General features: G+C 37.1%; 1 long non-coding RNA gene across 1 annotated transcript; it reads left to right on the top strand.

The window, feature by feature from the left end:
- Nucleotides 1-1,004: 1,004 nt before the first annotated feature.
- LOC141559418 (uncharacterized) lies at nt 1,005-9,645 on the top strand. Its single transcript, XR_012487399.1, has 4 exons — nt 1,005-1,059; nt 1,778-1,902; nt 2,980-3,103; nt 9,454-9,645. It is a non-coding gene; the product is annotated as an uncharacterized LOC141559418 (long non-coding RNA).
- The last annotated feature ends 7,579 nt before the right edge of the window (nt 9,646-17,224 follow it).

The following is a 17,224-nucleotide window of genomic DNA, read 5'->3' on the forward strand; positions in this document are numbered from 1 at the left end:
CCACTTTGAATCACTTCCAATTTACCAATATTTATTAAGGAAACAAGCTTTTATTAAAGCCCTATGTACCAAGCACTGTGCTAAGCACTTTACATATATTCTCTCCTCAACAACACTGGGAGGTAGGTGCTATTATCCACTCTCTCAGTTAAAGAAACTGAGGCAACAGGTCAGCAAAATAGAGGCTAGACTGAAACAGATCTTGTCTTATACAGACAACACTGGCCTAATTATCAAGGAGATTCTAGATCTGCAGCGTTCAATGGGGTGTTTTCCAAATTCTACATGATGAAAGGTACCTGATGAAGCGGTCCGGGGACTTAACCGTGGCACTAGGCTCCATCCCAAGAGCAGTATGTGGGCTTAGCTCCCTTTCCCGCTGGCTGCTTCTACTCATATCCCCAGTTTCTGGTCCCTGTGTCTTTTGTGACCATATCATTCATCTGGTAGCCCACCTCATCCATCTTCCTTAGACTACTCAATCAGCAAAGCACAACTAAAGTGGGAGCAAACCTATATTACATACTAACTAGGGGTCCTATATTACACTAGATCCTGGAGACATAAAGATAAAAATAAAATGGTCTTGCCCTCAAAGTTTATATTCTATTGGGGAAAATGATGTCAACAAAAAGAACTAGGAAGAAAATCTATGCATAAGCAAGATAATTGTATAAATATTTTTACATACATTGGATTAAGCATATATTTACACATATTTAACATGTAATTACCTGTCATCTAGGGGAAGGGGTGGAAGGAAGGAGGGGAAAAGTTGGAAGAGAAGGTTTTGCAAGGGTCAGTGTTAAAAACTTACCCCTTCATATGTTTTGTAAATAAAAAGCTTTCCTAAAACAATTTTTTAAAAGAAAAATCTCCACATACAGGCTGAGCACTATCCTCATCTGATGAGCATTTGCTTTGCTTACCTTTTCCATGGAGACCTCATTGTGTCATGCCCATTGTGACACGCCTGAGAACACCCAAGGTTTTCTGACTTAAAGGTGATGTTCTCTTCACAACAACCCAGGTGGATCCTGACAGCAAAGGCTGAAGGAAGTGTGAATAGAAGGATTGATGAGTGGACAAATAGACTAATAGACAAGATACATAGATAACTGGTGATAGATAGATGGGATAGATAAGATAAACAAATAGATCGAATAGATACACTTGATGCATAGTTAAATAGATGATGCATAGATTAGTGAAAAGATAGATTTACAGTCGAGAAGTTTATAGGAAGAAAAGGTATTTATAGGAAGAAAAACGATTTATAGTTAGAAAAGAGATTTACAGGAAGAAAAGCAATTTATAGATAGAAAAGAGATTTATAGGAAAAAAGTGATATATAAGTAGAAAACATACATAAAGGTAAAAAAAAGTGACTTAGAAGTAGAAAGGAGATTTATAGGTAAAAAAGAGATTTATAGGCAGAAGAGAATAGTTGGATTAAATTATACATTGATAATGAATGAGTCAATGGAGGGTTAGGTAAATCAGTAAATAAATTACTGGATAGAGAGATCCTTTCTGGCCCTCATCAGCATCATACCAAGGGCTACTATCAAAGATTGAGACTGCCTTCACATCAGTATTAAACTATTATATTTTATCCTACAAGATTATAGAAGCTAAAATGGTTGCTTTCTCTCTGGCTTTCTCTATCCTCCCCTCTTCCCCCACCCCCCAAAAAATTTTAGTTTGTGGATGGTTATTCCAGTAGATCAATTGGACACATATCTTTCACTTATGCTGTAACATTTTACCTTTTCAGGCATCCTATAAGCCACTGCTGAAGCAGAGGAGATACTGAACCAGATGTGACCAGATGCTGGCGATATTGACCGCATGTTCGGGCCTCGGGATCTACTTAAAATAAGATTTAGCATGTTCATGAAGGTAAAGCAGCTAAATAGAGATATTATTGAGTGCTTACTATGTGCCAGATGGTGTACTAAATGCTGGGAATGCAAAGGAAGATAAAACAGTCCCTTCCTGCAAGAAATTTATATTCTAATGGGGAGATTGTGTAAATAAATAGGTAGGTACAAAACAAGATACATCCAAAATAAATGGGGAGTTGTCTCAGAGGAGGCAACTAGGTAGCATAATGAATAATCTGGGAAATAAAAAGGCAGAAGTAAAGAAGGATAGAATTCCAGGTAAAGTTACTGAGGTGGAAGATAGAGTTTGGTAAGAAAGGAATAATAAATAGGCCAGCATCAGTGGATTGTGGTAACCATAGAACAATGAAAAACTTAAAAAGACTAGAAAGTAGAAGTCATATTTTAAAAAGCCTTACATAGCAAAGAAGGACCTTAACAAAATTCTGGAGGCAATAGGGAATCAGTAAAGTTTATTTAGTGTAGGTGGAGAGGAGTAACACTAGGAAAATTACTTAACAGTTGAATGAATGATGGATTGGAGAGGAGAGTTTTGAGGGAGGAAGATCAGTTAAAAGTCTGTTGAAATAGTCTAAGTAATATGTGATGAATGTATGGACCAGAGTGATGGTTATGTGAATGGATGAAGGGGAGATAGGTGATAGATATTGTGAAAATGGAGATAACAAGAATTAACAACAGATGGCATATGTGAATGAGGTATTGAAGAATTGTGTTGCACGTGAAAATACTAGGGAAGTTTGAGAAGGGAAAATAAAGGGGACTTGAAATGAAATGAGCTCCAGGTTAAGAACAAAGAATACAGTAATCAGTACAGTAATCAGTATGATTGGAAGAGGTCACTTAATCCCAAATAACACATAATTGGCAATTTTGGAGAGAGTAGTAGTAGACTGATATCTAAGACTTATGCTGCTTCTCCACATCCACGTATACATCCCCTCTCAGGTTATGCTCACCACCTCTAATCTTCTCACCACACAGCAAACTCAAACCTTGATTAACACCATCTCCCTCAGCCTCCTCTCTACTCTGACTGAGACCAAATTCCTCCCAATGTCTTTCTTTATAGAAGGCTGAAATGTGATTGCTCAGCTCTCTCCACTCTGCGTCTGCTGCTTTGTCTGGTTTCAACTACACAGATCAAGATGCTCCTCTAGATAGCTCCTGTTTCCCCCCATTCTCACATCCTTTAGGTATGTTGTCTCTCTCTACCCCCAGGCCCCCATCATTAATTGCTTGTGAGCTCCTTGAAGGCAGGGAATATTTTTCTTTTAATTAATTATGGCCCTTTTGTTTAGCTCAGTGCTGGGCCCATAGTAGGCACTTAATATATGTTTATTGCATTGGATTGTATTATCAGAATGATGAGAGGTAATTGAAAGATTTAGTGAAGGTATGTATGTTGACCATTATCGGGATAGTAGGATGAAGTAAGGATTTATTTCATTATGAATTATGGGAAAAATATTACTAGACTGGTGAGTATGTTTCTGGTACTCTGACAGATTGAATGAAGACCAAAGAATCATAATATTGCTTTTGTAAGGTCTCTTATCTGTACTACAGAAGACTATAGGATTACAGATTTAAAGTTAGAAAGAACTTCAGAGATAATCTGCCCAAGCCACCATTTTACAGGTGAGAAAACAAAGGCCCAGAAAGGTGGTGACTTGCCCAAGGTTTCAAAGTAGTATAATCTGATTTTCCTTAAGCACCATGATAATTGTGGAAATATGTATAGAAGAATTGTACATGTTTAACATATTGGATTAGAAGAGGGGGTGGGGAGAAGGGAAAGAAAAAAAAATTTGGAATACAAGGTTTCGTAAAAGTGAATGTTGAAAATTATTATGAAAATAAACAGCTTTAATAAAAACAGTTACCAACTGTATATGTGAGTAAAAGGAAAGTTTATAACCAAATATGTGAGTAAAAGGAAAGATTATAACCAAACAAGAAATAGAGTGAATAATGTAAGAAAAATTATTACATAAAATTAAGTTTTTTTTTTTTTTTTTTTTACAATTCCAATAAAGCTAAGATTAAAAAGGGAAACAATAAACAGGAAAAAATTTTCACAGAAAGTTTCTTTGCCAAGGTGTATAAGGAACTGACCAAAACTTATAGGAATTAGAGCTACTCCCCATTAGGCATAATTGGTAAATGGCATAAGAGGATGGTTTCAAGAGAAAACCATACTATCTATAACAAATTCCCACTTCCCTCCAAAAAAATAAAAATCAACCTTCTCTTCCAAATCACTAATAACAACAGAAATGAACATTTCTGATCAGTTCTGAGGCTTTCATTCGCAAATTGGCAAAGATGCAAAAACAAAGACAATGATATGTGTTGGAGGGGATGTGATATAATAAGAAGATAAAATTACTGCTAATTAGTTCTGGCATGGGTATAACAATTCTGGAAAATAATTTGAAATTATACAAGTTATGCAACAATTATACAACAAGGTCACTAAACTGTGCATGTTCTTTGACCCAGATAGACTACTTATAGGCCAATGCCCAAAGATTTTTAAAAAGACAAAAAGGTCTTATATGTTCAAACATATTTATTGTAGTTCTTTTGCTGATGGCAATTTAACCTGGAAACTAAGGGGATGACCATAAACCATGGAAAATTTGAAGAAACTGAAGCATAAAAATGTGATACAATACTATTATGTTGTAAGAAATGAGAAAATAGATAATTTTCAAGAGAAATGAGAAACTTTAGGAACTGATGCAGACTAAAATGAGCACAACCAAGAGGACAATTTATACTACAATATCAATTTTTTTTAAAAAAAGAGAATTTAAAACTTTAGTTAAATGTATGGGCAACTAGGTGGCATTGAGACTGAAGTCAGGAGGATCTAAGTTCAAATCCGGTCTCAAAACTTACTAGCTGGGTCACCCTGGTTAATTCATATAATCCTGTTTGTTTCAGTTTCCTCATATGTAAAATGAGCTGGAGAAAAAGATGGAAAATTCCTGTATCTTTGCAAAACAAAAAACAAAAAAAACCCAAAAATACTTTAATTCAGATAGGACTGAAATGACTGAACAACATTAACTGTTGAAGAATGAAATGAAAAGCATTGGGGAACAATTAATACAATAATAACAGTATAAAGACAAATCCGCTTTGAAATCAGAAAGAACTATGACCAATGTCATGATCAACAAAAGACGGGTGATAAAACACATTATTTACTTCCTGACAGAGAGGGGATAAATTCAGGATATAGATGAAACATACTATTTGGACACAATGAGGGAGTCTGCTTAATTATGCATATTTGTTACATATTTGTTTTTCTATTGGGAGGAAGAGAAAATAGATTTCTGTTAATTTGAAAGAAAATATTATTCATTTATTTGTAATGTTCTTTAAAAATTTTTTTTGAGTTCTTCCCTCCCCTACTCTCCCCCACAAACACACTGAAAAGGAAAGCAAACTGATGTCAGTTATACATGCAAAACTTTTCCACAGTAGTCTTATCTCAAAAAAGCAATAAGAATGAAGAAAATTATACTTTAATTTGCACACAGAGTTGATCATTGCACTTCTGGAGGGAGATAGCATTTTTTCCCCATCATGATTCTTTTGGAATTATCTTGTGACATTGTATTGATCAGAGCAGTGAAGTCTTACATTATTGCTGTTATTGTAATTGATCTGCTCATTTCACTTTGCATCAGTTCCATATAGATCTTCCCATGTTTTTTCTGAAACTATTTGCCTTTTCATTTGTTATAGTGCAATGATACTCCATCAAATTATATGACACAAAATGTAGCCATTTTATTTCATCCTTTTAAGCATTTCTCATTTTTGATAGGTGTGAAGTGATAACATAGTTATTTGAATTTGAATTCCTCTAATCAATAGTGATTTAGAGCCTTCTTCATATGACTATAGGTAACTTTTTTTTTTCTTCTGAAAACTGCCTTTTTTGGAGAATAGCTTTGATTTTTATAAACTTGATTCAGTTCTTTCTACGTTTGAGATATGAGGTCTTTTTTAAAGTAACTTGCTGTATTTTTTAAAAATATGATCTATGGTATCTTTTAACAAAATGTATAATATTCCTGAGAGTTTCCTTTTGGGAATCTCTTTCAGAGGGTGATAAATGGATTTTTTTTTTCAGTTACCCTGATAATCTAAAATATCAGAATTTCGTGAAATATTGATGTTTAGAATTTTTTTTTTTGATCATGGCTTTCAGGTAGTCCAATAATTCTCAAATTATCTTTTCTTAATCTGTTTTTCAGGTTAGTTTTTTTTTTCCAATGACATATTTCACATTATCATCTCTTTTTGGTTCTTTTGATGTTGTTTTGGGGTTTGTCTTTCATATAGTTTTATTTTTTTTCCTGCTTATACATTCCCATTAAATTTTTGTTTATATGTCTTAGTACCAAAAAAATAAGAACAAAAGGGGGAAAACCACAAGAGAAAAATAAAACAGAAGAAAAAGAATTTAAAAAGTGAACATAGTATGTGTTGGTCTCCAGAGTTCTCTCTCTGGATGCATATGGAATTTTTTATTTAAAGTTTATTGGAATTGCCTTGAATCACTGAGTAGCTGAAAAGAACCTTGTTTGTCCTATTTGATAATTGCACAATCTTGCTGCTTGTTTTGCTCAGCATTAGTTCGTGTAAATCTTTCTAGGCCTTTCTAAAATCAGCTTGCTCATCATTTTTTATAAAACAATAATATTCCATTACTTTCATATGCCATATTCAACTACTATTCAACTTTTCCCCAGCTGATGGGCATCCTCTCAGTTTCCAGTTTCTTTCAACTATAAAAAAGGCTGCTACAAACATTACCATTTTTCATGACTTTCTTGGGATACAGACCTAGTAGAGACAGTGATGGATCAAAGGATATGAAGATTTTTTTTCTTGATATGAACAGTTTTAAAGTCCTTTGAATATAGTTCCAAATTGTTCTCCAGAATGGTGGGTTCACAATTCCATGAACAATGCATTAATGTCTCAGTTTTCCCACACCCCTACCAACATTTATCATTATCTCTTCTGTCATTTTAGCCAATCTGTGACTTTCTACCTAAGAGTTCTTTTAATTTGTATTTCTCTAATCAATAGTGAATTAGAGCATTTTTATATGGTTGTAGATAGCTTTAATTTTTTCATCTCAAAACATTTTTGGAGGCTTACTTGTATCTGTTTTCACATTAATATCTTGGTGCTTTTTACTGTAGAGGGCCAGAACTCTGGAGAAGTATACTTGAAACAAAGTGTTAACTCAGTGGAATTGATGAGATGATGGCTCTCTAGTTCACATATATACTTAGTACTTAGTATGGTGAGGTAATAATTCTCTAGTTCAGACATATTCAGTATGCTGTAATGATGCAATTGTACTAAGGTATATAAGGGCTGAGAATGACTGGAAAAGAGACATTCCATCTTTGACCATCCTCCTGGTGACTCTTCTGCTTTCATTACATCTCCACCTAAAGACAAGGCCTGTCCGGAAGACCTCCAGAAAGCTAGACTGAACTTTACACTTTACCATTATAGTAGCTTTTTATGGCCAAATTATTTTTTGTTGCTTGTTAATTTGTAGAGTTTATTTATTTACTTTGAACTCTATGTGATAGTTAGACTATGCTCATCTTGGAGTGAGCATATTCCCCAAATTTCTTTCTTTCTTTTTTTTTTTTTTTTTGATGCTGCTCTTTTCAGAACTGTTTCTGGGCTCTAAACTTGTTGGTGTTTCCAAGATGGTGTTATTGGGGAGAAATATGGTCATTTCTATCCTGATCTAAAGAGCCTTTGATGTCTTGCAAGAACAAGCAGTAATACTCCTTTGTCTTGGAACTGAGATCAGGCTCCAGTTAGTGACCAACCACAAGTGCTTTTTTTCCTTGTTGGAACTGTGACTCAGAAGTACTTATGGGCAATTAAGTTGCCAATTGGTACCAATTGTACCCAGTACTAGCAAAGAATCCCTTGTAATCTTTTTCTGACCAGTTGTCTACTTTAGCATACCATCACTGAGAAAATGACACAAGGCCCATTACATCTGCAAATGTGACATATTTAATATGATCAATTCCTTGGGATTAACTGTAAAAATTATGCAGGACAATGGGATCTGGGTACTTGGGGAATAGCTTCTGTCTACAAATAGATGCTGCTTTAAATGAGCCAACATCAAACGAATGAGGTTTCCTTTAAGTAATTCTTAAGACAGATTTCTCTTGAGATGAAATGCAGCTGCTCCTTGGTGCATATTTAGGTCAGACCCTTTTTTTCCTTACTAAAATGGTCTGGAGTCCTAGACTTTCATCAGTGCCCTGTCCTGATTTGTCTAAACAAAGGATGAAACAGTAGTTTTTAAGGCTTATAAATCTCAGTTTTCTTCACTCTGTGGGATTCCTTCATTAGGCACAATTAAATCATGCCTAGATAAGAGTATCAACAATCATTAGGGACCCTCTTGGCCTATGCTTTATATGTTTAAACTTTTATCATGGCAATTTTTTTTGGGGGGGAGGTTCTATCTAGACTTTTCACTTCAACAATACAGAAACCTGAGAGTTTTCATTCAGGGTTAGGGCTTCCTAAGACAAACCATCTAGTAACATTTTAATAAGCTGATGTAGCCCTATAAAGGGTACAACTTTTTTTTCCAATCTTTAATTTTATTCAAATATAAGGTGTATATCTTCTCCTATTTTTATTTTATAATTATAATTTTTGTGGACAGTATATATACATGAGTAATTTTTTTTATAACATTATCCCTTGTAATCATTTTTCCAAATTATCCTCTCCCTCCCTCTACTCCCTCCCCTAGATGACAGGCAATCCCACACATTTTATATGTGTTACAATATAACCTAGATACAATATATGTGTGTAAATCCCATTTTCTTATTGCACATTAAGTATTAGATTCCGAAGGTATAAGTAATCTGGGTAGATACAGTAGTGCTAACAATTTACATTCACTTCCCAGTGTTCCTTCTCTGGGAGTAGTTATTTCTGTCCATCATTGATCAACTGGAAGTGAGTTGGATCTTCTTTATGTTGAAGATTTCCACTTCCATCAGAATACTCTTCATATAGCATTGAAGTGTACAGCGATCTTCTGGTTCTGTTCATTTCACTCAATATCGAACGAGGCCGCTGCTGCTGGGGGCGTGGCGGAGCCACAGCGCCCACAGACCAGCCCTGCCTCGAACGAGGCTGTTGGTGGTTGGTGTTAAAATAACTAGGCCAACAGACTACAAGGCATCAACTTGTGAGGAAGGTAGAAGACACTTACCCCAAAGGGCTGCTCAGAGATCACTCAGTAGTGAACACAAAGATTGTTTATTAAGACTTCCAGAGGATGAGCCCTTCTGTCACAACATAAGGGAAAGGAAAGCTTGTGGTAGGAGGGCTAAAGAAGCAGTTACACAGCCACATCAAGGAAGAGAGCATCGAGAAGGGGAGGGGGAGGCATTTAATTGGTTGTTGCTATCGGAGAGATTGTAATGGAAGGTTTCTGTTTACCCAGAATCACCTGAATCCAGAATCACCACAATCATCCTAGAAATCCTAGGAAACAGAAAAGCGGGCCTTCAGGCTTCGGAAGACTAAATATCGCTAAGTGTCCAAAACTGATCAATGTCATCAGCTCAGGTTAAGTAAATGTGGTTATAGCTGCCCAAGGCTCAAGTAAATATGAGCCTATACATATTATACGGGTCATCGGGGAAACACAGAAATAATGAAAATAAAATATAGAAAAATAATTCATACATTCATGTAAGTTCTTCACCCTATCTCTCTATTCCACAGTTTCCCTCTGGAATATATAAATGATTTCATCTATCATATTTCTATGAACTTACACACTGTTCAAAATCAGTTGACGTATCTATACATCGTTTATCAAGTTCACCATCAAGATCATACTCCTCTAATACATTCCAGCCTTTTCTCTGAAGAATCATCATTTTAATAGCATCTTCTGTATGCAATATTTTGATAGGGACTGTTGAACTGTTCCGGTTACTAATGTAATTATATAAGGTAGACATATTACAATCAGTGAAGTTTTCCTGTTGCCACAAAGTCCATACCATAAAAATTGCTTCCACCGATGGTCTTGGAAACAGTTATCCCAGAACAGATTGGCATTTGGCAGACAAAGATACAAAGATGACAATCTAGGGAAACTGAGGCACATTACACACTCTGCTTCTGAATATTTGAATTATTGAATTCCTTCCCCCTGGATACCTGGGAGGTCTCAGCACTATCATTTTGACCAACCCAATGTGAAGCAAATAAATCAAAAATAAAACTAGAAAATGCAAGAACTTATGTCAAGGGCAACCCTCTCCCTGACATCCCCAAAGTGATCAGCAGTACAAAGGCCCTCATCTCAGCCAGAGAATCCAGTTTGACATGGACGGTTCACTGTGTTGGGTGGTCTGTAGTCATTTGTGCACTTAACTCAGTTTCTGTTTATTTAGAGAGTAGCAGTGCTCAAGACAGTCCATGCTAGGAGAGGCACCCCAAGTCTGTCAGGGTTTCCAAAGGAGAGAAAGAGTGGGGGCTGGAGTAGCTCCACCTGTCCCCTCTGATAGAACAAGAACTGCTTCCATGATCCAGAAAGGATTTCTGAGCAGAATATGCACAGTTTAGACCACAAAGGCAGGCAAACCCAAACTTTAGAGGCTTCATCCCAAAATGGCAGGGTCTTCTGAAAATGCTGACCTACCAAGTAAGAAACTGGGGTTACAGGGCTGGAGAGTGCCAGTCCCAAGACAGATGTCTATATCTTGGAGATTTCCTAAAAACAGGCAATCAGAGAACAGTCTGCCAGAGCAATTCCAACAGAATAAGGGATTTCTAACAAAGCATCAAATAATCATCCCACATTTAAAGTTCCCATACATCCATAATGGCAATAATTGTGCAACTTAACAATTTCCATCCCAAATCTTAAACACACACACACACACCTTATCTCTCTCTTCCACACAAACTGAGGCAGGGAAGTCTGATAGAAATAAAAAACCTTAACTTTGGGATTCCACGCCAGGAGAAAGAAGGTAGAAGCTCATCCATTAATTCAATCTCCTAACTGGAAGTGAATAATTTCAGAGCTTAATTGAAAAGAAAACCACATGTTTATTTGAAACTACTTTGGGTGTCCCTTACTAAGAAGTGACTTTCTGTTGGAATACATGGGAGCCATCCAACAGTGGCTGTTGAAGATCCAAGCCAGAATGGATCACCTCTTGTGAAGGGATGAAACAAGGAGATTGAGACAGTTGCTGTTCTCTGACTGAGAGGCTGTTGCATTGTCTCACCTCCCTCCTCTTCCCTTTGCCTCCAACTTATCTCCTTCCCAGTCCCCAATACCTGTGTCAGTAAAGGTTGCTCTGCAACCCAGTTTTTTTTTTTTTTGCTGTTATTTCCCTCCTCCCTTCCCCCCACCCCCAACCGAATGGTCCCCACACTGAGGAACACAAGCGGCACTATCACTTCTGGATGGTTGTAGTAGGTGTTGATCTTGTGAAATGTCATGGAGGTAAACTTTCAAACTGAGAAGAGGACCGCGGTTAGAACAAGCATTTAAGTGTCTCATCAGTCTCCTGGCTTGGCCCTTTGATATGTTGGCCCATTTAATTACCCTGAATAAAAAAATTCTTACCAGGGCTCTTCCTTAATTCTGGAAGGATCCTTCTCATGAACAGCTCTGCTTCTTCTTGTAATTCTTGCCCCATCTTCAGTTGCCATGCTGGACTACATGGGAGAGCTTCTGGAATATGAGGGAGTCACTTAATGGTGGCTACTGGAGATCCAACCCAGAATGGTTCTCCTCTTGTGAGGGGATGATACAAGGAGACTGAGAGGCTGTTGCTGTTCTATGACTTTTCTCCTTGGTGGTCGTTGCTTTGTCTGACCTCTCTCTTCCTTCCTCTGCTTCCAATTTATCCCATTCCGAGTCTGCAACACCTGTGTCAGAAAAGGCTGCCCTTCGACTCCTTCAGATTTTATGATCCACAGCTGTGGAGGCTCTCAGAGCATTGACCTGTCCCTTAACAAATTTTCTTTCTTTTTTTTTTAATTTAGAATTTTTTCCCCACAGTACATATGCATGAATAATTTTTTTATACTATTATCCCTTGTATTCATTTTTCCAAATTATCCCCCCCTTCCCTCCACTCCCACCCCCCATGACAGGCAATCCCATACATTTTACATGTGTTACAATATAACCAAGATACAATATATGTGTGTAAATACCACTTTCTTGTTGCACATTAAGTATTAGATTCTGAAGGTATAAGTAACCTGGGTAGATAGACAGCAGTGCTAACAATTTACATTCACTTCCCAGTGTTCTTTCTCTGGGTGTAGTTATTTCTGTCCATCACTGATCAACTGGGTGGATCTTCTTTATGTTGAAAGATATCCACTTCCATCAGAATACCTCTTCATATAGCATTGAAGTGTATGGTGATCTTCTAGTTCTATTCATTTCACTCAGCATCAGTTGATGTAAGTCTCTCCAAGCCTCTCTGTATTCCTCCTGCTGGTCATTTCTTATAGAGCAATAATATTCCATAACCTTCATATACCATAATTTACCCAACCATTCTCCAATTGATGGACATCCATTCATCTTCCAGTTTCTAGCTACAACAAAAAGAGCTGCCACAAACATTTTGGCACATAGAGGTCCCGTTCCACTCTTCCTTTGGGATATAAGCCCGATAACAGTGATGCTGAGTCAAAGGGTATGCACAGTTTGATAACTTTTTGGGCATAGTTCCAAATTGCTCTCCAGAATGGCTGGATTCGTTCACAACTCCGTCAACAATCCCTTAACAACTTTTCAATCCAAGAATATGTCTTTCTTTAAGTAGAAATTGGGCCCCAATACTCAGCCCTTTCAGAGAAGGATACATAGCCAATGAGCAGTATTACATAAAGATTCTATTCCAATACTAATATCTTTCAAAATAGAGAAAACCAAAGCAGGGGAAAGGTATTAGCCAGACATTTGGTATTCAGAAAGCAAAATAATACCTCCAGGAAATACAATAATCTTTGTTTAAGGAAAGAAAAGGAAAATTGAACATTTAGAAAGTTTTATACTTGTTGCAGGTGCTATCTACTCAAGAACTGCAAAGTAGAAAGGATTTTACATTTCATTTTGCTGAAGTGATGGAGGCCACCTATATTGTTTTTCTTTCCTCCTCCTGAGGATGACTCCTCAGGTCACTTACAACTCTTATATCTATCAATCAACAAGAATTGCAAATACAAGAAACATTCCTTCCTGACCCTATGGTCTATGAATTTATGAAGCAAAAAGTTTGAGATGAAAATGGTGATTGGAATTTGGAAGATGTCTGACAAAAATGCATACAAAGATTATAAGGATTACTTAAATCAAAAAGGTTAAATCTGAGGACACTGCACTAGATCATAGTGCAGCAAAGGGGACTTGGCCTAGTAGCAAATCACAGACATTACGTAGCTAGGATTCTGATGGAAAACACCAGCCTGCCTTCCCTATTTGCAGCAAAAAAGAGGATTTTGATTTCTCATAAAGAGAAAGACCCTCACCAGTGTGGACTCTGCTGGTGTGCTGTAAAACTGGGATCTGCTACTCGGAGAATGGATATGAGAAGAGGAAGACATAAATTAATTATAGATTCAAGATTCTCTCTTCCCTTAGAGATGTGACTATCCTTTCAGTAATAAGACAAGTAGTGTTAACTTCATGGGATTTCAAGAGTGTCATCAAAGGCTTGAAATTTGTTCCATGTAGAAAATATCAGCCACTATTTTTATTGATTGGTGATGATACACCTATCAAAATTACTAATTAATAATGATTATGAGTTAAAATAATTTTTTAAAATACATTTGGGAGCTACTTGAGAAACTTTTGCAGGTTACCAAGAATAGAGGGATGTGAAATCAAACAATATCCTTGGAGGATGGAGATAAGGAGGAGTAGCTGAGCACACCTTGAGTTTTTTTTTTTTTTTTTAATCTAGCCTGGATTTTCAAGCTTTGTTCTGGATTTTAACGAAAAAGAATCTTTTCTCATATTCATTTCTTTAGTTTAGTCACTGATTATGACTTCCTGCATAAAGACAACATTGTTAAAATATTTTATATTCTCATCTATCTCTTTTCTGTTTCTCTGTTTCTTTCTCTCTCTCTCTCTTTCTCTCTCTCTCTCTCTCTCTCTCTCTCTCTCTCTCTCTCTCTCACACACACACACACACACACACACACACACATACACACACACACACACCCCAAAACTATCGAATACTTACAACAAATAAAGGGGATGAATTGTAGTTACAGAAGGGAAGAATAGATCCAGTCCAACAATAACAAAATTTTTATGAAGAAATCTTCAATGCAAAGATTCTTGAAATTGGAAGCACTATGTACTAATTCCAACTCTGAAACTTAGTAGCTTCGTGATCTTGTCTGAGACAACCAATATGAATATCATTTTTTCTTTTTATAAAATTATTAAAAGAAGGTTGTCTGAGATAGAAAGCATGGTGAGAAGGTATAACATGTTGTTTATAATGAGAATACCTAGGTTCAAATCCTTCTGTTATTTGTGACCTGTGTGACCATTTCTATAGAAGTCAAGTTTCTTCATCAATAAACCTAACTCTAGATTTTTTCACTTTCTCCATAACTGTTTGGCTCACATTGGTCACCCTCTCCACTCCTCCTTCTAGAGCCTTTTTTATGTTTTACATTCCTTATTAGAATGTAGTTATCTGAGGCCAGAAATTGCCTCTATGAGGTTTATATAAAAACCTCAGAAAGGGCTTTGGCCATATGGTCCATGGAAATTACAAACATCTTCCCAATTGGGAAATAAAAGAAACTAACACCAAATCAAATGAGAAAATATTTGCAAAGTACTTAGAATAGTGCTTGCCATATACTTAATGCTACATAAAATCCAATTATTATTACTGTTCTTATTCTTTTGTGGTTGTTAGATAAGTACTCAGATGGGGAAACTGAAGTCTTGCCTGTTTTTTTATGAGGCAGTTGATTTTTGAGGAACTCTCCAAAGAAAATAAAGAAAAAAAGAGACAGGTGGCAACAGGTTAACTATCAGGAAGTGTCTGAAACATCTACAGTTTCTGTCTTCAAGACCATGAGTTTTGACTCCTAAATGATGAATTCTAGATGTATATGCTTGTAGCAGAAACATGAAAGAAAAAAGACAAGAAGAATGGGCAGCCTTTGTTCTGGCCTTGATTTTTGTCTTTTTATTTATGGGTATTTTAATCCTGTTAAAATGTGTTTGTAAATTTCTTCATGGATCATCATAACCTTAAGAAAACTGGACTGAGGAGATTGTGCATAATGTACTGAAAAGGAAAACAAGCCTTCAGTGAATTACAAGTCAAGGCAGTTTATTCCTAAGTGTGAGTCCCTGTAGTCTTTCAGTGAACAAGCACACATAGTGGGGTGGGCTTCTGCAGGAATGCAAACCCAGATTGAGAACCCAAAGCTCAGTTTCTGTCCTTACATCTGACATAAGAGGCTGGTGGATTCACAGGCACTACGAATGAGGGGAATCTTAAAAAGAGGGAATGAATCAGGTGAAAGTTCAACATGATGATTATTCCAGCAGCTCTCCCGTGTAGTCCAACATATGGCATCTGAACCTGGGGCAAGAATTACAAGAAAATCCAGAGCTGTTCATGAGAAGGATCCTTCCAGAATTAAGGAAGAAGAACCCCAGTAAGAAATTTTTATTTGGGGTAATTAAATGGGTCAACACATAAAGGGACATGCCAGGAGACTGATGTGATACTTAAATGCTTGTTCTAACCCCAGTCCTCTTCTCAGTTTTAAAGTTTGCCTCCGTGACATTTCACAAGATCAACACCTGCTACACTCATCCAGAAGTGATAGTGCCCCTTGAGTTCCTCAGTGTGGGGACCATGTGGTTGGGGGGGTGAGGCAGGAGGCAGGAGGGGGAATAACAGCAAAAAAAAAAACCCAAAACCCAGGTCAATTCCCCAAGAGCCTCCCCAGCTGTGGATCATAGCAGCTGAAGGAGTTGTAGGGCAACCTTTGCTGACACAGGTGTTGGGGACTGGGAATGAGATAAATTGGGGGCAGAGGGAAGAGGAGGGAGGTGAGACAATGCAACAGCCTCTCAGTCAGAGATGTCTCAGTCTCTTTGTTTCATCCCCTCACAAGAGGAGATCCATTCTGGGTTGGGTCTCCAGCAGCCACTGTCAGGTGACTCCTGTGTATTCCAGAAGCTCTTGTGTGTAGTCCAACATATGGCATCTGAACATGGGGCAAGAATCACAAGAAGAACCAGAGCTGTTCATGAGAAGGATCTTTCCAGAATTAAGGAAGAAGAGTCCCAGTAAGAATTTTTTTTATTTGGGGTAATTAAATGGGCCAATCCCTCAAAGGGCCAAGCCAGGAGACTGATGAGACACTTAAATGCTTGTTCTGACCACAGTCCTCTTCTCAGTTTGAAAGTTTGTAGACCATATAGAATAACAGAAGAACAGAAAAAAAAAAAAAAAAAAAAGCAAACAAACAAACAAACAAAAAACAAACAAACCGGGGAACTGTTAAGGGACAGGTTAATTCCCTGAAAGCTTCCCCAGCTGTGGATCATAGCATTTGAAGGAGTTTCAGAGCAAGCTTTGCTGACACAAGTGTTGGGGACTGGGAAGCAGATACGTTGGAAGCAAAGGGAAGAGAAGGGAGGTGAGACAATGCAATAGCCTCTCAGTCAGAGATGTCGGAGAACAGCAACTGTCTCAGTCTCCTTGTTTCATCCCCTCACAAGAGGAGATCCATTCTGGCTTGGATCTTCAACAGCCACTGTTGGGTGGTTCCCATGTATTCCAACAGAAAGTCCCTTCTTAGTAAGGGACACCCAAAGTAGTTTCAAATAAACGTGTGGTTTTCTTTTCAGTTAAGCTCTGAAATTTTTCACTTCCAGTTAGGATATTGAATTAATGGATGAGCTTCTACCTTCTTTCTCCTGAAACCATAATTAAAATGTCTCCAAAAATTTAGAAATGAGATGACTACAACTTTCCTGAGGTCACAGAGCAATGGAAACAAAACCAGCACATTGGGGTGGAATCACAAAGGTAAGGTTTTTTATTCAGACTTTCCTGCTTCGGTTTGTATGGAATAGAGAGATAAGGTGTGTGTTTAAGATTTGGGATGGAAATTGCTAAATTGTGCAATTATTGCTGTTATAGATGTATGTTATGGATGTATGGGAA

This window comes from Sminthopsis crassicaudata, chromosome 3, assembly GCF_048593235.1.
Source record: "Sminthopsis crassicaudata isolate SCR6 chromosome 3, ASM4859323v1, whole genome shotgun sequence".
Lineage (NCBI taxonomy): Eukaryota > Metazoa > Chordata > Mammalia > Dasyuromorphia > Dasyuridae > Sminthopsis > Sminthopsis crassicaudata.